Raw genomic sequence first — 21,835 nt, 5'->3', positions numbered from 1 at the left:
CTCTGTCTCACTATATAACAGCAATAATGTCCAGAAACTGCTCTGGTGCTCCAGGCATCAAATAACCTATTTACTGCCAGGGAGGGCCTCTATGTGCACTGATGGCTTCATGACTCCTGACTCAGAGTCCAGCAGGCACCAGGAGCAGATTTGGGAACTACCTGGACATTTAGGACCCTGCTCCAACCCCTTATTTATATTCTTATCTCTTTTATACAAAAAAATGACAGTGCTAGGAGTGCAAAGCCATATGCAGAACACAATGAAATGCCTGGGAAACCACTTCTGTCTTTAGATCTTCTGCTGGAGTCACCATGACAGTACCCAAAATAGTGCAGCTGCTATTGCCAGCAAGAACTGTCTGCCAGGAACCACAGACCTTGTAGAAACAGATGCTGGTAGCAAAAGATAAGTTTGCTAAGAGGTTGATATTGCTGAAATTCAAGAACCAGCTATTGCTTTTCTCCCTCAGCTTCTTCCACTCCAGTCAAGCTTTGCCTTCTCTGTATGAGGCCACCTTTTGCCTCTGATACCATCTGAGCATCAGGAGATCTCACCAGGGACAGGAGCAAGTTTTCAAGAGAAATGCCAAATAGGAGAGAAAGAACAATGTGGAAAGAACATTTCTTATCCTGACCTACCCTGCTGATTCTGGACAAGAAAGCTGTAGAAGTTTGACCTCCAGCATGGGCTGGTGCTTTATTGCAGACCCAGGCACCCACTCAACTCTGCAAAATAAGAAAAAGAGGGTAAGATAAACCAGAAAGAAACTGGTGCTGTGGGTGAGAGCCTCAGTGTCAGTGGGAAAGGATCTTTTCTCCTCCCCTTGGTGGCCAGCAGCCTGGTTTACCCTAACAGTTTGCACATGGACTACATTTCCAGACACGTAAAACTGATGTGGGGATAAGGTAGCTGAGCAGGTGGTCCTTTTAAAAACTCTTCTCTATTTAGATGGAATTTCAAAGAGGAGAGGAACCCACAGCACTGGGTGAGGTAGAAGCTCCTTCTGTATCTCACCATCTGGTGCTGCACGGGGCCTTACAGCATTTATTGGCTTCACTTAATGACAAAGTGCCAGCAGCAGCTGCCATCACTCCCACTCCAGACTGCAATAAATAATGGCCTGCTTGGCTCCTAGCCCTCCTTCTCCTGCTCCAGGGAAATAAGAGCCATGGAGTTCATAAGGAACCAGTAAAACTGGGGGACAAGAGAAAAATAAAAAAGGGTTAGAATCCTGTGATCAATTTCATTTTTGTTGCAACTGCGTTTTGCCCATCCCTGACAATCATTTTTAAAAAAAATAATGAAAAAATGCTTTTAAAATAATAATTATATGTATATAACAGTTAATTAAAGAGATTCCAGCCCTAATTTTTCAAGGAAAGTTTTTACTTTTCTTCACTCGTTTCACAAATCCGCTTTGGTTCATCCCACTTTTAATTATGAAATCCTCTGCTTCACTGGCTTTCCCATTTTTTGGCTACATACTCAGAAGAGCTCTGCTTCCTTTTTTGAGCACCACAAAGAAGGTGTCAGAGTCTCAAGGGTTCTCCAGAGTTTCTACTGGCAATGCATCTGATCCATCAGCTTGGCCAGTCTCATTTTCAGCCAAAGGAAGTTCAACTTCTTGAAAATATGTCTTCAAACTCCTGCTTGTAGCTGTTGTTTCTGACTCCTAAGATGGAGTCCTGTTATTCACCCCCTAGAAGAGTAGTTTATTCCCCTAGAGGAGTAGTTTAGAGTGGATGACTCTCAGTGGGGCAAAATAATAGGGTTTTGTTTTACGTGAAGTCATCGTAAAATCAGCAACACAGGCAGAGTCATGGCACAACATCTCCTCTGAGAGAGGAAAGCTGCACCCACGTTCTTCACAGTGCAGGGAGGAGATGAAAGACTGGAGAAAAGGCAGAGGAAGATGAATTCCAGCAGAGATCATAGAATCCTAGAATCCTAGAACTGGCTGGGTTGGAAGGGACCTCGGAGCTCATCAAGTCCAACCCTTGATCCACTCCCGCTGCAGTTCCCAGCCCATGGCACTCAGTGCCACATCCAGGCTCTTTGGAAAGATCTCCAGACACGGAGAATCCACTACTTCCCTGGGCAGCCCATTCCAATGCCTGATCACCCTCTCCAGAAAGAAATTCTTTCTCATCTCCAACCTAAACCTCCCCTGGCACAACTTGAGACCTTTTGTGCCCTCTTGTCTTGCTGAGAGTTGCCTGGGAAAAGAGCCCAACCCCCCCTGGCTCCAACCTCCTTTCAGGGAGTTGGAGAGAGTGATGAGGTCTCCCCTGAGCCTCCTCTTCTCCAGCCTCAACACCCCCAGCTCCCTCAGCCCTTCCTCACAGCACTTGTGCTGGATCCCTTCACAGCCTCCTTGCTCTTCTCTGGACCTGCTCCAGCACCTCAATCTCCTTCCTGAACTTCCTGAGGGGCCCAGAACTGGACACAGGACTCAAGCTGTGGCCTCCCCAGAGCTGAGCACAGGGGCAGAATCCCTTCCCTGGACCTGCTGGCCACGCTGTTCCTGATGGATGCAGCCAGGGAAAGCAGAGAAAGCTACACCTGGGGCAGGATGGGCTTGACCCTATCTTGGCTTCGACCTCCTTAAGGGAGACCCCGGTGAGAGAAGCACAGAGCTCAGCCCCTAAATGCCCAACCTAAGAAGAGGTTTAGAGATCTGGGAAGTGAGCTCTTAGAGCTATTTCAGAACACGTGGCTATTTCCAGGCTCTGCTCTTGTTTCCCTTCCCTTCCTTTACCTACTCAGTACATTTTCTACTTTGAAAAGCCCACACCACGCTCTTTGGAAGAACGAGCTGTAGCTGCAACTGGAAAAGAGAAATTATTTGCTTCCATTTCCATGGTTCTTGACCCTGTCCAAGAAGAGAGGAAGATCAGAACAGAGGGGGAGTGAGCAGATGAACAGTTTTATCAGAGTATGTGAGACTGGCAAGGCCAGTGCTGGAATAAAGCAACAAAATGTGTTATCCAAGTTTCAAAAAAAAAAAAAAAAAGATACTTGAGAATTGAAAAAGAGGCAGAAAGGAACCATAAAATCAGCCAGAGAAAATATGCTGCAGTGGGTGAAGGAAGAAGTTCAGCTTCCTAGAACAAGGATGTCAAGGTAAAGGACAAACACCAACAAGTGACTTGGCAAAGTCGATAGAAATTATTTCCCTGGGATAAACAAGCAGCCAGCAAACCTCCAGACTGGTGGCTAAATATAAAGCCACTCTTTCAAAAATATAAATAAACCTGATTTTCAGTTCTCCCTCTGACCAGGCCCATCCCTGGCCCCTCCAGTGAGACACAAAGTCATGGAATAAACTACCAAAGGAAATGGTGACTCCTGCATCTGTGACATCCTCAGCTTGGGATCCAGTCTGAATCAGCCAAGCAGAGGTTGGGTAACTGGATGAAGTGTAGGGGCCTTTTTGCAGGGAGGAAGTCAAACCCAGGATATTTCATGGTGCTTTTTTTGTCTGACACCTCTGGATTCTCACAGTGAGCATCTCTGTGTAGACTTAAGTGCTTTGCTGGCAACCTAAAATGCTAAAAAGAAGCAAAAATCCAATGCAGTGAGCACTAAACCCTCTGAAATTCTCTAAGCAGGAGCAGATTTAATGGGAAAGTTTTCTTCTTTCCCCCAGAGCAGACCAGATGTTGGGTCACATCACAGCTGGGTCACATCTGCCCCAGCACTAAGGAAACACCTCATTTCTCTGAAGTTGCCCTGGGTGAAAGCTCCCACACGTTTCCTTTCACAACACCAAAGCTGAGCTTTTTCTGCACCACCCTGGAAATGCTGCTGCTGTCAGACCCCAGGCTGGGGGCAGAACTCAAGAGTTTGGGTTTGGGAACATCTGGAACCCAGACTACCTAACCCAAACCAGGCTTGTTCAAAGGACAAGGCTGGGGTGTCACTCACTTGCTAGAAAGCACCTGACTTTCCTTGGTATTTCAGTCACAGATTTGGCATCAGAACTGTCAGAACATGTTGCAGTCACCCAGATGACATGAAAATATTTTTGTGGCAGAGGGCTGGAATACTTCCCACATCTTCCCTTTGGTCTTTTCAATGGAGAAGGATTATACCTTTAGTTCTCACTCCCTGCTGAGTGCCCAAAATGTAAGCTGCATTGAAACACAACTTCCAGAGATGCTGTACAGCACCCATAGTCCTCCCTAAACTGGACACTGTGTCATCTGCTCTTCTAGGACCTCACCCTCTGAGGATGACCCAGGAAAAACCTTCATTTTATGGAGGTGTGTAAGGTCACACCAAGACCTGGGGTTTCCCTTTTCCATGATGAAATCCATGGGAAGGTTTGGGGATGTGCTACCCCATTGCTGTTCCCTTTGTCTGGACTGCATCAGTTGTGGGCAGAGGAAAAGTTTCCATTCCTTTCCTCCTGCACACCAAGGCCCTGATCCTCAAAAGCTTCTGCTTTCCAGGTGAATCAACCTCTGGATTTCTGCTGTAAGTAAGGATGAACAAGCATGCCAGGGCTTTACAGCCTTCTGACATATTTTGGGCATAATGCTGATGTCCTTTTGATAGAAGTTCACAGTAAATCAGCTCATTGTGCAAAGATAATGGAAATATTCAGCAGAACAATAAATAGCGCAGTATTAACTAATGCTGTGTGGCTGAACCCCCTTACTTGGTAACACAGTGACTGGTGTTTTTCTTAGTAGCTTCAAATACAAATATTCCCCCTTTGCAGTGATCAGCAGCATTAGGGCCTTTTGATGATGATGATGATCTCCTGAAGAAGCTGTCAGCCCCCATCTTGGACAGGAGCACCCTGTGCTGGGTTAGGAACTGGCTGGAGGGCCGGGCCCAGAGAGTGGTGCTGAGCGGGGCTGCATCAAAATGGCGGCTGTGGTGTCCCCCAGGGATCAGTGTTGGGCCCAGTGCTGTTCAATATCTTTATTGATGATTTAGATGAGGAGATTGAGTCCATCATCAGCAAATTCACAGATGACACTAAGCTGGGGGGGAGTGTGGACCAACTCGAAGGCAGGAGGGCTCTGCAGAGGGACCTGGACAGACTGGAGAGTTGGGATGATCCCAACGGGATGAGGTTCAACATTCCAAGTGCCGGGTCCTGTACTTTGGCCACAACAACCCCATGGGGAGCTCCAGGCTGGGCACAGAGTGGTTGGAGAGCAGCCAGACAGAGAGGGACCTGGGAGTCTGGATTGACAGGAAGGTGACCATGAGCCAGCAGTGTGCCCAGGTGGCCAAGAAGGCCAATGGCATCCTGGGCTGGCTCAGGAACAGCGTCACCAGCAGGTCCAGGGAGGTGATTCTTCCCCTGTGCTCAGCGCTGGTTAGGCCACACCTCGAGTCCTGTGTCCAGTTCTGGGCCCCTCAGTTTAAGAAGGATGTAGAGGTCCTGGAACAGGTCCAAAGGAGGGCAACCAGGCTGGTGAAGGGACTCGAGCACAGACCCTATGAGGAGAGGCTGAGAGAGCTGGGGCTGTTCAGCCTGAAGAAGAGGAGGCTCAGGGGAGACCTCATTGCTGTCTACAACTCCCTGAAAGGAGGCTGTAGCAAGGTGGGAACTGGACTCTTTTCACAGACGACCTTCAACAAGACAAGAGGACACAGTCTTAAGTTGTGCCAGGGGAGGTTTAGGTTAGATATTAGAAAGAATTTCTTCACGGAGAGGGTGATCAGGCTATGGAATGGACTGCCCGGTGAGGTGGTAGATTCTCCGTCCCTGGAGACATTTAAAAAAAGACTGGATGTGGCACTCAGTGCCATGGTCTAGCAACTGCTCCGGTGGGTCAAGGGTTGGACTCGATGATCTCTGAGGTCCCTTCCAACCCGGCTAATTCTATGATTCTATGATTCTATGATTATTGTTATTATTATTATTATTATTTTGTATCCTCTCTGTTTAAGCATAATGCATTTTGCCCTTCTCTAGCAGTTCTCATCTGAAATCCTAAATCACTTTACAAGCAGGAATTCATTACACCTCACACTTCCCACTGAGGAAGCTGTTTAATTAATCCATATAGTTATGGACGGGTGTATTCAGGCACAGAGATATTAAGCAATTTTCCCAAAGTCACAGAGTAAATCACCAAAAGCAGACAGGAGGAGCACTGGAAGGCCACTTGCTGCCAGGTCCCATGGGTAGGAAGGTGGAGAAAAGGTTCAGGCACCCCCAGACCTGAAGCCAGCTCAGGGAACCCCCTCCCCTCCTGCCTGCCAGAGCACAGACCCCTCCTGCAGCCCCACTTGTGGCCATCACCAGTGGCATCACTACCACCACATTGGGGTCAGATCAATGGAAAAGAGGTCTTTGGGGTTTGCCTGTGTATTTTTACTACTTTTTCTCTGCTGAAGCTCACCCCAAGCTTGTAGGGCAGGGGCAGCAGAGACTCAGCAGCTGCAGCTCCAGTTTCCTACATCCAACCCAAGCCCTGTGGTGAACTTGTGTACCCCAGAGCCCAGGGGCTGCATCTCCTCCTGACAGCTGGGGGGCTGTTCCCACCTCTCCTAAAGAAGAAGAGAAGAGACAGTAATGGAGAGCAAAGGAGTTTGGCACTGACTGATCCATTTTCACTGCCAAATCTTCTCTCTCTCTGATGGAAACCCTGCTGGCAGGTGATCATCTGATCTGGTGACAGGTTTTGTGGGTCTCCTCTTTGGTTTCAGTATCTTTTTGCTTGCAGGGAGAGGGCAGGACCCAGGGTGCTGCACAGGCAGGGCCATGGTGTTTGCTTGCAGCTCAGACTCTTTGCAATCAGGGGGTCCCAAAGGTGCTGAGCATCTCTCCAGCCTGGCTCAGCACAGTCACCCAAGTGCTTCAGGAATAATTGCAGCCATGTTAACAAGGCTCCAAGAACCTTCAGAGCATCACCCATTCTCTTTTCCTGAATACATTCTGAATGGAAATCATGTCTTTACCCCAGCTCAACCCTTCTTCCCTCCCTTGCTCTTCAATGCTGCAGGAATTGCTTTCCTGGGACCTGGAAACTAATGCATGCAAATTGTTACACAGCATCACCACTGCTGTGGTGCCACGATATTGCTGAGATGGTTAATTACCAGGATAATGCAGTTTGTCTGCTCCCTATCCCCTTGTGCTACTCCTAAAAGGAAACAAAGGAAACAACATCAGAGGGACAGACAGAGAGAGGGAATTCAGTCCCCTATTAACAACCCCCATGAAGGAAATAAAGGATTAAAGAACATTCTCAGCACACATGGCACACAGCTTTGTCCTGCACAGATGCTGAAGAGGGTCTTGGAAGTGGGTCTGCACCTGGCCACGTTATTCATCAAGAGATAAACCTTGAGATCCTTTCTTCATTTGCATTGAATTGCTTCCCTGCCAAAAGGGATTTCACAGAAGTGAGATCTGAGTGAAAACCAAGGCCACTGGCAAGAGCATGGCCTGGACTCACACAATGCCTCCAGGCTTCATCCTGACACTTTTGTGCAGCAGTCACAGCAGCAGGTGACTGACACTGCTCTGCCTTCCCTTGTCTGTAAAAGCAGAGGCAACACCCTCCTCCAGGGAATATTTTGGGATTTACCTTCAGGCTGAAATTTTAATGTCCTGGTGTCTCCCACCAGGGCACTGAGGAGCCAGATCCTGAGCAGAGGTAAGTCAGTCATGGCAGCACCAGGCTTTTCATGCTCCCTGCAATCCCTGGGGACTTTTCTGCAAGCCAGTGACAGAGGGGGCTGTGAATAAATCCCACATCATTCTGCTATAGGAAGCATGCAGAGCCTCAGCTATAAAAAAAGGCAGGAAGCCCTATGGATTCTTAGGACTCCCTAATTTTTAGACCTGTTCTAAAAGCAGTTTTTAAAGGATGGTTAAAAGTGCCAGCACTGAGCATTGCAGTCAGAGCATCATCTCTTCACTATCAAATTGTTTCTATTGATCTCCTTCATTCTCTTGACAATCACATCCATGCTGTTCCTCCCAGGTTCCAGAAGAGCCTTCCACAAAGGCAGGCTGTCCCCGGAGGTGACATCCATTAAAAGGGTCAGCTGGCATGAAAGGAGAGAAAGAGCTAATGAGAAAACCCAGTGCTCCCCGGGTGGGGAGGCACCACCACCACCCCACCTCCAGTCCTCTCCAGCCAATACAGCTGCCTGGGGCTGAGCTCATGCCTGCTTCTCCTCCTCTCCAGCAGCGTTTTGCTGCTTTGTAATTCTCCTTCAACCAGACAGAACCCGGAGGCTTCTCTCTCCCTGTTGTGCTGGTGCAAATGAGCATCTGAAGGAGACCTTCCCGGGGAGAGGGAAGGGGGTGATGGGGAAGCGTGAGGGTGCTCGGGGTTTTCTTCCCTTCTTTCTTCCCTTCCCTTTTCTTCTGCTCTTTTGTAGCCTGGAGTGTTTTACTCAGGTGAGGTCAAGGTGATCCCAACCAGGTGGTTTTGGTCCCTGCTGCAGTTAAACCCCATGTTCTGAAGGCTGCTGAGTAAATTGAGACCACTGCAGTTTCTGTAGCCCTCCCAAAGCAGCTCACTCGCCTTTCACCACCCTGGAGCACCCGAGGGAAAAAAAGGAAAAAAGAAAATATTTTGTGTCTTCGTATTTAAAACACATCCTGTTAGCTTCAGGAGGATGTACAGAGCCCTGGCAGACTGAGCTTTGCTGGGCAGGTAAATCCAAAAGGTCATCACTTGAACCTTGCCTGGATGCAGCCTGTGAGACAAGGCATTGTGCTGCGGGTGGAGGGGTGTCCTGCAATACTCCAGGGGCAAATTCAACAGAAAAATTGTAATTTCTGCCCTGCAGGGGAAAAAATGTGCTCACCTGAGACTTCAGATGAGTTAGCAGCACAAGGCATGATTAATACACTCTTATTTCTCACAACTGTTGCACTCCTTCCTGTTCAAAAGGAAGGAAACAAAACCAGCACCTGATGATGTTTTGCGTTTTTTGCAGCACTGCTCATCTCAAACCACAAAACTGTGATTTAAATGTTTTGGTACAAAGCTGAGTCTATACACGGGTCACTGGATCACTGAAATGCAGCCTCCTCAAGACTGCTACGTTTTGCAGTAGCAGTGGGAAAAGGTGGTTTTGGTGAAAAAAACGATGAGACCAAATTGCTGTTCCAGGGAATTCCCAAGTCAGCTCTGAGCCAGTAATCCTATGGATGGAGAGTGGTGCATGGCTGAGGAGGAAACACTTATTGTCTGGCTTGTCTCAGGGCTAGGCAGCATTTCTGTGGCCTTTGTGCTCCTTTGGAGTGTAGTTAGACTGAAGAAGAAGCAGCAGGACTGCACGGGGACTGTGCAGTGGGAATGAAGAAGTCTGTCTTGTTCAGGATGTCTCTGAAGGACCCAGCAGAGAGCAGGGAGAATGGCTTCAAAGTAGAGAATGAATTCCTAATCATCTAAAAGAAACAGGCTTCTCCTCATTAATGCTGTCAGGATATTAATGGCTTTTAAAACAGGTTAATCCAAGAAGTAACCAAGTGAAAAGTGAGAACTATCGTTGCTGATACTCCTTTTATTCTCCTATTTCTGCCCCTCTGAGCTAGAAGCTGTTTCCTGCCAGCTGGAGGGGATGTGTCAGCTGGTGCTGCCCATGACTCAGGAGGACTCAGCCTACAATGGGCTGGGCAAGACCTTGGTAGCCTTGGAGGCCAAGCTAAAATTCTTCCATCACAGGGGAGGAAAAGAGCTGAAAGACATCCCTGACCAAGGCATCACTCCACCCTTCCCCTGCCTGAAATATCACAGGAGACAAACCCAGGAGAAACAGAAACCCTGAAGGTTCTGGGGGAGAAGAACCTCCTTGGGATTGTTCACTTTAGGGATGGATCTTTTCCTGTGTGCAAGATGGATAAGAGGCACTGGAAAGCCTCTGGCACAAGTATTAGGGAGTGTTCTCCAGCAGGGAAGGTCTGTCTGGGAGTGAAAGGTGCCTTGTTGGGATCAGACACCAGGGACTGCTCAGCCACTTTTATCTGCAGGAGTCCCTGAGCCTCAGCTGATAGAAAAATAATTGAAAATATTTTAGGCACTTAAAAAAACCAACAAATGAGACTGCACAAGTGGTGTTTCCACACACATCAATGTGTCAGCTAGCTGGCTGGTGATGCTTCATTTTCTTCCTCTTTCTGAAATTAAACTTCTGGAATCCATTGGCAACTTTGACGTGAAATTTAAGGTAAAAAGGATGTTTTAATTTTTTTTTTTTTTTTTTTTTCCTTACCCCAACACACCCAACAGTGAATTTGATGGTAGGATGGTTTTTCTGTGACTCACCCCTGTAAGTAGAACAACTGAGAGCTTACAAAACATGCACCTGGGCTCTGGGCTGCTCACCTCCCTCCACTCAATCTCCTCTGCCTGTGGAATGTCCTCTGGCAGCCTTGCACCCAAATGATACTCAGGGGTAGCTTGTGAGAGAGAAGCACTGAATAAGGCCATGGCTGGAACTGTGTGCTCAGATGGGGCAGAGATGGGCAAATTAAACAAGCTAGGAAGGTATTACACCAAAAAGGCACCTGAAAGTTTTTTCCTCTTCTGCCCAGCCTTTTGGACCTTTGTCCAGCCTGCCTGTGGCCTTCCCTTTGGGAAGTTTGAAGTCAATATGAGGATTGGACCAGATGGTCTTTGAGGTCCCTTCTCACCTGACATTGGACCAGATGGTCCTTGAGGTCCCTTCCAAGCTGACATTTTGTGAGTCTAGGAGTCCTGAGATCAGAGGTGGCCCTTACAGTTGTTCCCCAGAGCCATCCCTGTATGTTTATTTTGTCTCCTTCCCTGGAGACATTCAGAGCCCACCTGGATGTGTCCCTGTGTGACTGCTGGAGGTGGCTTTGCTCTGGCAGGGGGGGTTGGACTAGATGGTCCTTTTTAGGTCCCTTCCAACCCCTCACTTTCTATGGTTCTATGATTCTACTGTCAGTCCTTGGTGCTCATTGAAACCACCCCTCAGACTCTTCAAGCAATGTACATGTGGCTTTCCCTGGAGTCTCCTCTAAGGGAGCTGAGTCTCTCCACTCCAGAGGCAAAGACTTTTTTCTCTTTGTCCTGCCAGGCTGGTGCTGTCCTGACCTGTCCCAGACACAGCACAGGCATTAATCCTAAAAGCATTTTGTTTGTTCTCTCACCTCTGGCGTGGTGAGAGGAAGGGCTGTGCTGCTTGACTCACCTCCCAGAAACAGTTCCACACTCAGCACCCAGGAGCCCAAAGAGGTCCCAGCAGGTTTTCTCACCTCTCACAAAGGTCTCCTGCCTTTTATCAGAACTGTGGACCCATCCAAAGACAAACAGTCTTTTTCCTTCAGTGGCTGCTGGACTGGGCCTGAACTCAGCAGCATTTAATAAAAGCTCCAGTAATGGCATCTCAGAAAGGACACACACAAATACCAGCAGGAAAAATTCCAAAGCAGAGCATTCCAGAGCCAGAACAATCAGTTTGTAGATCAGTGCAGCACAGTGCTTTTAGCACAGGGCAGTCAGGAGCAGCAGCCCAGTAACACCCACCTGGCCCACTCAAAGATTAATTTCCAACTTTGGGCACATTAAAGTGCTGACTGATCCTACCTTTACGTAGACTTTCTGCCTCTTGCCTCTTAGAGATTAAAAATAAATTATTTGGTTTGTTTTTAAAAGAATTAATAGGATCCCAATACTTTTTTTTCTTCCCCCCCATCCCCCAGGATGCCCAGAACAATAAAGGTCCATCTGGAAATCTGCACACAGGCAGTGTGATTGGAAGGAGCAGGCTTCACCTTGCTGCTAAGTTACTCTGCAAGCATCACCTCTGCTTCCCCTGGGGAGGTGGGCAAAGGGTGGCATCTGTCCAGGTTGCTGGGAGATGGTATTTGTCATCAGGAAGCTGAACATGAGCCAGCAGTGTGCCCAGGTGGCCAAGAAGGCCAATGGCATCCTGGGCTGGCTCAGGAACAGTGTGGCCAGCAGGTCCAGGGAAGGGATTCTGCCCCTGTGCTCAGCTCTGGGGAGGCCACAGCTTGAGTCCTGTGTCCAGTTCTGGGCCCCTCAGGAAGTTCAGGAAGGAGACTGAGGTGATGGAGCAGGTCCAGAGAAGAGCAAGGAGGCTGTGAAGGGATCCAGCACAAGTGCTGTGAGGAAGGGCTGAGGGAGCTGGGGGTGTTGAGGCTGGAGAAGAGGAGGCTCAGGGGAGACCTCATCACTCTCTCCAACTCCCTGAAAGGAGGTTGGAGCCAGGGGGGGTTGGGCTCTTTTCCCAGGCAACTCTCAGCAAGACAAGAGGGCACAAAAGGTCTCAAGTTGTGCCAGGGGAGGTTTAGGTTGGAGATGAGAAAGAATTTCTTTCTGGAGAGGGTGATCAGGCATTGGAATGGGCTGCCCAGGGAAGTAGTGGATTCTCCGTGTCTGGAGATCTTTCCAAAGAGCCTGGATGTGGCACTGAGTGCCATGGGCTGGGAACTGCAGCGGGAGTGGATCAAGGGTTGGACTTGATGAGCTCTGAGCTCCCTTCCAACCCAGCCAGTTCTGTGATTCTACGATCTCCAACCCAACTTCCCAGCCACCTCCTCTGCACAAACTCCTTTGCTGAGGTAAACTCAGCACTTGGTTGGGCAAATAAACACTGAGCTGCTGGCCCCACTTCTTTCTTTTGCTTCAGCTGGTGGGGTTGCAACTACAAGAGGTTCAGGAGAGGAGAGAGGAAGGGGATGGTGTTCTGTGCAGCAGTCACTGAAATCAACAGGTCCAGAGCCAGATGGATGTCACAACACAAACAATTGGATGGGCCTCATCCCCAAAAGCCCTGAAAGCAGTGGGAAGACTCCCTTATGACTTCCAAAGTCCCTGCCTAAACACTGAAGTGGAATGTTGCAGGGAATGTTATCCATGTTTCCACACATGCCAGCAAACCTTCCCATGCACCCACCTTTTTCTTTTTTTCGTTCTCTCTTCCCTCCTTGCTTTGAGGAAACTCTGATCTCACCTGATTGTTTTCCAGAGCTGTAGCTGAGTCATGGCTCCCAAAAAACAAACCAGGGAGTCCTCCCTTCCTCCAGAAAGCTCCCTGAGAGGCAGGCAGTGGGAATGGGCAGGAAGAGGTGCTCCACCAGCACTGGAATTGCCCTGCTCCTGCAGGGCTCAAGGGCAGCCTTGCTCCTGGCTCACCTGCCCCTTAACATGGGTGCAGACCTTGTGTTATTTTGGGTTTGCATGAAAATCAGGTTTTTTGCTTAGGTTTTAAAGAATGTTTTGCATTTTGGGACTACCAAACCACATACCAGGCCACTTCACACAATGGCAAATTCCTTACTGCAAGAAAAATTCCAGAACTCTCACTTTTCAGTTTCATTGCTTCCCTGCTCCAGAATCCAAAGGATCCTGACAAATCCAGGGACAGACAGAAATCTCTCCCTGTGCCATGGGGATGGAGCTGCAGCAAAGACTGCTGCAGTGTTATGCAAGGAACTGAACAGATCACCTTCTCCATCCCAAGAGAACATCCTCAGAGACAGACAATATGCTGCCCAGTATCTCTTGCCAACCATGATGCTCATGTATTAAAACATAAAAAGTCACAATTATGGACAATCACTTCAGTGTTCTACTTCACTACAGCTCACCAGGCTCCCACCACAACAAGCAATCTCATATTACCTGGGGGCATGAAATGCTAGGAAAAGATTTTCTTAAACCCAACCACAAAACCACAAACCAATCCTGGAATAATCTACAAGAAAAAAAGCAAACCAACCCAAAACAAAAACCCAACCCAACCCAAACCAACAAAAACACACAGAAAACAAACAAGGGGTGGGGGGGTGGTTTTAAACTGGAAGTGGAGAGATTTAGGTTAGACATTAGGAAGAAATTCTTTGCTGTGAGGGTGGTGAGACCCAGGGAGGCTATAGATGCCATGCCAGGTTCCATGCCAGGTTGGATGGGGCTGGAGGGAGGTGTCCCTGCCCATGCAGGTGGTTGGAACTGGATGATCTTGAAGGTCTCTGCCAACCAAAACCATCCTATGAAATCACAGTATGAATTTCAACCTATGAAACAAACCAACAGGAAAAGCCACCACCTCACTCTTATAATCCAGGAGTTGCTTTCCCAATTCACAATTTAAAAGAAAACAATTCTACCCCTTTCAAGCAGAGCCCAGGATCAGATGATGTGATGCATGTGTGGGCACATACCTGCAGCTCTGGCTGAATCCCAGGAGCAGAGGACACCTCCTTCAGCCACAAGCCAGATGGTGTTGGCCAAACCATGACTGGCAGTGATGTGGGAAGCCAAGCAATTCCAGCTCAAAGAAGCCTTTTGCCTCCTGGAAAGCTGTAAATAAAAGGGGACTGATCATCCTTGGCCTGAACAATGTGTTGTGATAAACAGAAAATCTCATTAATCAGGAGCATTATGTCTGATGGGTGCAAACTTGTGGCTGAGCAGCAATAAATTATATCACTCTATTCAATTACTGGAAACAACATTTCCTGCAAAAAGCAAACCTCTGCAGTCTGTAGGGAGATCCCCCCATTTCAGATGGACATTTGTTAATCACTGATTTAATTTTTCCACTTGAAAGGGAAGAACAGAAGTTGAGCAGAGCAGAAAGTTCAAAAAGTCTTTCAGCCTGGTGTGTTGAACCATTTGACCATCTCTGTGGTCCCCTAATCAGGCATCTTAAAGACACCTGGACTGATGTGCACAACTAATGGGGACATTGCCATTGTTCAGACATTCCATAAAAATGCTAATTAAATCAAACCCAAAAGTTTCACCCAAATATACTGACTGTGATCTTTGTAAGAGAAGGTCTTAAAGCTCTGAGGTGGCTTTCAGCCTTTTCTGGCACCAGAATGAAAACCTAACTGCCCTTGTCTGCTTTGGGTTTATCTTCTTCAAACTTCCCACTGCTGAATCTCCAGAACTGTCCAGAAGGAAGTGTAGCACAGAGAAAGCTCTGCCTGCTGCTCTTGTACCAAAAGCCCCTTTGAAGAAGAGCCTGGGCTGAGATGGTGGGGAGGCTGCTACTCACTTGTGCTTTCACTATTTCAGCTGCAGAATGGAGGTTATGGGTTTTACTTTACACCACCAAATGCTGGAGAAAAAAAAAACCCAAGGATGCCCCAGGGGCCCAGCAGTGCTCACTGGGATCTTCTGAAGAAAACGAGAAGCAGAGTTCTGCAGGTAATTAGCAAGGACAGTGACTCCAGAGGCTGAGCCTCCTCAGACTTGCTTTGAAGAAGGATAGAGGGGCTGGGGACCCCAGATGTCTGGCTGGCTGGAAGCCCTGAGCTGATCATAGAATCACAGAATCCTAGAATTGGCTGGGTTGGAAGGGACCTCAGAGATCATCAAGTCCAACCCTTGATCCACTCCCGCTGCAGTTCCCAGCCCATGGCACTCAGTGCCACATCCAGGCTCTTTGGAAAGATCTCCAGACACGGAGAATCCACTACTTCCCTGGGCAGCCCATTCCAATGCCTGATCACCCTTTCCAGAAAGAAATTCTTTCTCATCTCCAACCTAAACCTCCCCTGGCACAACTTGAGACCTTTTGTGCCCTCTTGTCTTGCTGAGAGTTGCCTGGGAAAAGAGCCCAACCCCCCCCCTGGCTCCAACCTCCTTTCAGGGAGTTGGAGAGAGTGATGAGGTCTCCCCTGAGCCTCCTCTTCTCCAGCCTCAACACCCCCAGCTCCCTCAGCCTCTCTTCATAGGATATGTGCTTAAGTCCCTTCACCAGCTTAGTTGCCCTTCCATGACTCCATCTCTTCCTCTCTCTCCCTCACTCATTTTACCTTTCAGGCTAATTTCAGCATCACTGAAAGGATATTTTGGAAGCTCTGGCTGCTCGCTGTCAGCTGTAATTCCTCAAGAATGTGAACGTGCTTCAGAGAGGGGGAAACTCAGTGTCTGTGACTCAGCCACACTGCAGGCAAATTCTTTCCTTCCAGAGTAAAATCAAAAGATGAACTTTCCCCCCCCCAAAAAAAAAACCAAAACCCAACAGAAAACAAAAAAATTCCAAACCATAAAAAATCTGTAAGAGGCCAGAATAAAGAAGTTAAACAGGAAGAGCTACTGAATACAGTCAACAGGCTTCAGAAGCAGCAAGTGTCTGACCCACAGGAGGGTAACAATAGGCTGGGAAATTAGTTATTCCAGATGTGCTGTGTGTATCCTGTGCACAAGTGGAACAGCAGACCTCAGCTCCCAGAAGCAGGCAGCAAACCAGTGGGTGTGGAGATGGAGAGGGCAGTTTGTGACACACAGATCCACTGAGCAGCTCCATGGTCTGTCCTGGGAGGCAGGGTGGGAGCAGATGGATCTCTCCACCAGGAACCCTCTGGCTGGGAGACAACTGTGTCACCCTGTGGTGTTTCTGCTCTGCTGGGGTCCCTCCTGGTGAGTCCCTGAGGTCAGACAGTGGCTGTGTGTGTGCAGAAGCAGTGGGACAAACCCTTGCCATCCATCCCTTCACTCTTCATCACCAAGATTCCCAGTGCCAGGAAATTCTGCTGCTGTGTCCCTGCCCAGCTGGCAGCTCCCAGCTCCTGGCTGTTCTCAGGACAGCAGCTCCTGCAGCACGTCATCACCCTGCTGCTCTCTGCACTGCTTTTCATCACAGACATAACACTATTAAATCAAGGTTGGGGTGCATGGTTCTACCTGCCCTGGATCCAGAGGAACTTGCACCAGACATGAATAAGGGTGAGGGGAGTCCCATCCCAAAGCAGCTACTCAAATAATTCCTATTTCAGGTCCCAAAGCACACATCTAGGGGACAGGGATCTCCTGGAGAGAGGCCAAGGGAGAGCTCTGAGGATGCTGAAGGGACTTGAGCATCTCTGCTGGGAAGAAGGACTGAGAGCTCTGGGGGTGTTCAGCCTGGAGAAGAGAAGGCTGAGAGGGGATCTCTGAATGTCCATCAATAGCTGAGGGCTGGGGAGCAAGAGGAAGGGGACAATCCCTGGTTGGGGGTGTCTAGGAATAGGAATAATGGGTTGAAACCAGAACATGGGAAGTTCCAGCTCAACATGAGGAGAAACTTCTTGGCTGTGAGGGTGATGAAGCCCAGAGGCTGCCCAGGGGGGTTGTGGAGTTTCCTTCTCTGGAGGCTTTGAACCCCCCCTGGATGTGTTCCTGGATGGGGGATCCTGCTGGGGCAGGGGGTTGGACTCCATCATCTCCAGAGGTCCCTTCCAAACCCCCTGACATTCTGTTAGTCTACAATTCTATGATCTGCAACCCATCTGTTAACATCTCTGCAAGGACCCACCAGCCCAGCACGATGCTGGAAGTGTTTCCATGGCAGACTGGAAAAAAAAAGAAAAAGCAGGACAGGTGATTCCTAGGGCAGGAAAATGTTAGGAGCTGCAGAAGGTGAGTGCAGTGTGTGAAGAGCAGCAGGGTGGGAAGGGCTGGATGCTCTCCAGTCCTGCAGGGTTGGACATTTCCCTCCCTTTTCCTCAGTCCCAAAGGTGCAGTGCCAATGCTGAGCTTGCACAGCCAAGCTGTGGTCAGTAAGGGCACAGCAGGACCTGTCTGATTGGGCATTATCAGGTTTAATGGAAGCTTCTGCTTTCATGGGTCTGTCAGCAATATTTTTTTTCCAGGCAACTAAAAATGGACCTTCCCCAGGGGATCCTGCTGCTGTCCCTCTCACTGAATGCCTAAGTAGGAGACTACTGTATTACTTAAATCAAAGCAATTTCTGCAGAGAAAAAAAATCAGGCATGCAGTTCACATCTGCATTTTGATGTCAGTTTTCACTGTTTTGATCCCATGTTAATTGTGCTCATTTAAGGTAGAGACCAATCTGAGCATCCAGTTCAAAATCTTTCCAAATTAGTGCCCTGTGTTTTCTACATGAATCTACCTCCAGGTTTTGCATAACTTTTTAAGAATTATTATTATTATTTTGTTGGGTTTTTTTCCCCTGGGAAAAGTGCAAATGTCATCTCCCACTACAAACTGACAGCCAAGTTTTCTGTGTAGGGAAAATTCAGAGAAGGGCTCCATATATTCATGAGCTACTTCCTTTTTTTTTTCCCCTTTCTTTTTAATCTTTTCTCTCTTTGAGTACCTGGCAGGTGGCTGCAGGGGTGCAAAGGAGGAATGGGGCCAAGGGGAGCAGCCCTGGGGACCTCACTGCAAATATTTTGCAACAACAAACTATTTCCAGAGGGAAAGATAACAGCCATCAAGAAAGAACATGTAAATCCCAGAAAATAAAGACAGAAAAACAAAGCAGCAATAAAAATATCATTGTGGTGCTACAGTTTTAGGGCTGAAAGAGATCCAGCTGCTCCCATGTCCTCACCTTGGAGCATCTGTCACCCACAAGGAGTGCTCAGGTAAGAACCCAGCCAGGAGGGGCCCCTGCCCAGTGCAGAGAGGGACAGGACAGACATCTCTGCCAGTGTCAGATGGAGACAAAACTCCACTTTCTTCTCACTCACACAAGAAGTGGCAGAGCAAGTTGTGCAGGATTCTTCCCTGGCCCCTGAAAATCTGCTGACACTCCAGAATTACCCTGCTAGGAGACCAGAAATGAGGCTGGAGGTGCAAGATGAGACCCAGAGGGTTTCTGAATTACTTGTTCTGCTTCATTCCTTTATTTTTTTTTTCCTGTTTGGCAAATCCATCCCAGTTGTGAAAGGTCAAGAAGTCTTGCAATGTTATGTTTGACTAATTGACCACATCACTCTGTGTTCAGGCTTCCCAACTGTTTGGACATGGTCAGGAGTGTCAAGCAGATTTTTGGTAACTGGAACACCATGTCCACAACTGGGAGGCTTCCAACATTGCTACTTCCAGCACTGCAAGTAGCTGGGGAGTGTCAGCCTGGCCTGGTTTGCTAAAAACAAGAATTTAAAACCCTAGCTGGGTCCCCAAGTAACTTTTCTGCTTCCTGCTGCTTCTTCCAGGGGCCAAGTTTTCCCTATTTTGCTCAAAGGTTTGTCCCTCCTTCTGCCTCTCCACGGGAAGTCAGACCTGGGAGCCTCCAGACATGGAGATTGCAGGTGGAAACCTCTCCCCCTCCTGCCTGTGGAAACCTCTCCCCTTCTCCCTTCCTGACCACAACAACCCAGGGGCCCTCTCACATTGCACCTCAGTGCTGCTGATTTTTGCTCCACGCTCATTGCTAGGTTATAAAAATACCCATCTCACCAGTGCCCTTCTCACCAGAAGCCCTGATGGAGAGGTTTGGGGTTATTTATGTTGTTTGGTTCTTTTTGGTTTGGGTTTGGGTTTTTTTTTTGCCTGGAAAAAGAAGTAGCATGCTGATGGAAGCTTTTTCCCCCTCCCTCCCTCTGTCTCAAGTTATTTGGTATTTTTGTGAAGTCCTAGTTTCTAGAATTATGTGCAGGGATCTCAGCTCTCATTATAAAGAAGAGAATGAGTTGTTATCCTCATAACTACGAAAACTGAAGCTTCTCTCTCCAAAACCAAATAGCAAATGACATCCTTTCCTTCTGATCCTTAAACTCTTACTGTCTTGGAGACAGAATGATGATGTTAGCAGTTACAGCAAGGGGTCTGGCTATGATTTGGAGTGGTTAGAATTGGTAGTGCTGCCTGTGATCTCCTGAGCACAGGGAATGGAGGACACTGAGAAATCATTTCAGAGAGCCTGGGGCTGAGAGCAGCAGTTTATCAGCAGCTGAACAGTTCCCTGCTGCATGCATGTGCAGATTGTACACTGAATATTGCAGTCTGCAACTTCAGCAGCTATTAGAATGCAGATTTTGTAACCTGTTTTCACCCTGGGAGAAAACAAAGCTCCCAGGAAATCAGCATGAAAGGATCCTTTTACAGGACAGGGGAGCAAGGAGGAACATACTGGGTGAGTGCATTCGGTCTGACAGGTGCCATTTGTCACCTCCAGAAACTGATACAATTATTTGGAAATTATCTGCCTTTCCCTCAGGTCACTTCTCTGACAGACACCCCAGAATGTCTTTCCTCTGCTGATTTGACAGCTGGCTTATATGCAGCCTCTATTTAACTGTGGCTGTTTGATCCTGCACCACCTTTGTCCTTTAAGCAGCATAAATCTCCCTCTGTAGTGGGTTTAGCTGCAGACAGCAAGCACATGGCTTCTCATCCTTTGTTTTGCTTTGTCTCCTGCTATCTCACAGACTCTTCCCTCCCAGCACTCCTTCCCTGCTTCCCCCTCCTCTCCTCCTCCCTTCTCCTTGCCTTTTTTTTTTTTCTATGTTGACATCACTGTTCTTCTAATGCAGCACATTGAAGTTCTGGGGGGTTTAGGAAAGAAAAAAAAAACAAACCCCAAAGTAATCCCAGTTCACAACACTCAAGTAGCTCAGAAATTAAATCTGAAGTAGCCAAACAAAGTAAAAGAGAGGGTGCTATCTAGCATTTGAGATTCCAAATCATCCATCCATAAAAGGATGCCAGGGGTCTTTAAAACATTAAATCCCATTGATGGGGTTGATGCATAATTGAGCACAGCCTCTATAACCAGGATAGCACCTGGTTTTACACTGCACCTTCTGACAGTCCTTTAAATAGTGTCACTGCCCAGATGGCTGCATTTAGTAGATTACACCTCTAATTAGCAATAAGAGGCAAGGGGATGCTTCCTGTAGGACCTGAATCCTCAGAGACTTTACCCAAGTGTGTTGAGATGTCCCTAATATAATAATGTATGTATAATGTATAATAATGTATGTTGAGATGTAGCTAATACCATGGGCTGTCAGAAAGAAATTCAGTTCCCTCTTCCTCCTGCAGAGCCCCAGACCTGTTTCTCTCTCCTCCTGCTAAAGGATGCTCAGTGTGTGATCCACCTCTGCCTCTCCCACTTTACAAAGAGACCTTACAAAGAAGAGGCATCAGATGTGTGTGGAGACACACTAAGCACCTGAATGATTCTGTAATCCAGTGACGTGGGTATCCACTTGATTTTATCCTGGCTACTGGTTAAGAGAAAACAGCAAAACTTGGAGCAGGGACCAGCTCTAGGTCTCCTCTCCCAACCACCATGAAAGTGATGCACTGAGAGTTCCAAATCCTTGTGTTCTCCTGTGGATCTCTGCTTCTTATTCCCCAGAAATAAGAAAGGGCTCAGAAAATGATGAATTGATGGTTTCATAATATGCTGAATCCAGGGGTCAGACACTTGCTGCCCAGAGAAGCTGTGGCTGCCCCATCCCTGGCAGTGTCTCAGCCCAGGTTGGATGGGGCTGGGAGCACCCTGGGCTGTGGGAGGTGTCCCTGCCCATGGGGTTGGGACTGGAGGAGCTTTAAGGTCCCTTCCCACCCAACCCATTCCATGGTTCTATGCTGTTTCTCCTGTCCTGTGTTTCCCTGTCTAAAACAAAAGGCCTGTTTACTCTCAGAATAATTTTGGATAGACCAGCACAGTCCTCCTACACACTCATCAGCAAGGCAGAAGGTTGTGAGACATGTCTGCCTTTCCAGGCCATTTATACAGCCTCATTAATGCACTTGGGCTTTAATTGGATGCCAAATCAAGCAAGCAAAGCCACAAACCCCATAGATGACTGAGATGACTGCCAGCTAGGCTGGAAGGCTCAACCTTCATAAAGCAGCCTGGACTCATTGCCTTCAGTGAAAGCACCAGGTTGACATCAGGAGGAGGTACTGGTTCAGTACAGATGTGACCTGTGTGATCCAAACATTCCTCAGCTCTTCTCTTACTCCAAACCCAGTCCAAACCCTGAGCCTTCTCCCTGAGAGCAGTGCCTCTGCCCAGCACTCAGCTCTGGAGGGGAACAGAGAAGCAGCCCCATGTACCTCTGGGTGCTTTTGGGGATGTTCTGCCCACCACACTCAGCCCCTCTGGATTTACCAACCTGCACATCATGAGAACTTCAATTCCTTGTGCAGAA

General features: G+C 48.1%; 1 long non-coding RNA gene across 1 annotated transcript in view; it reads right to left on the bottom strand.

Annotated features, from left to right (window-relative positions):
- Positions 1 to 553: 553 nt before the first annotated feature.
- LOC115598022 overlaps positions 554 to 21,835 on the bottom strand; it is a 49,086-nt gene continuing 27,804 nt past the window's right edge. Inside the window, exons 2-3 of the long non-coding RNA XR_003987326.1 lie at positions 14,147 to 14,285; positions 554 to 728 (exon numbers count right to left, since the gene is read on the bottom strand). This is a non-coding gene — a long non-coding RNA (uncharacterized LOC115598022). The remainder of the gene's footprint in view (positions 729 to 14,146; positions 14,286 to 21,835) is intronic.

The sequence above is a fragment of the Calypte anna genome, chromosome 3 (assembly GCF_003957555.1).
Source record: "Calypte anna isolate BGI_N300 chromosome 3, bCalAnn1_v1.p, whole genome shotgun sequence".
Taxonomy (NCBI): Eukaryota; Metazoa; Chordata; class Aves; order Apodiformes; family Trochilidae; genus Calypte; species Calypte anna.
This window is presented reverse-complemented; position numbering and strand designations above follow the sequence as displayed.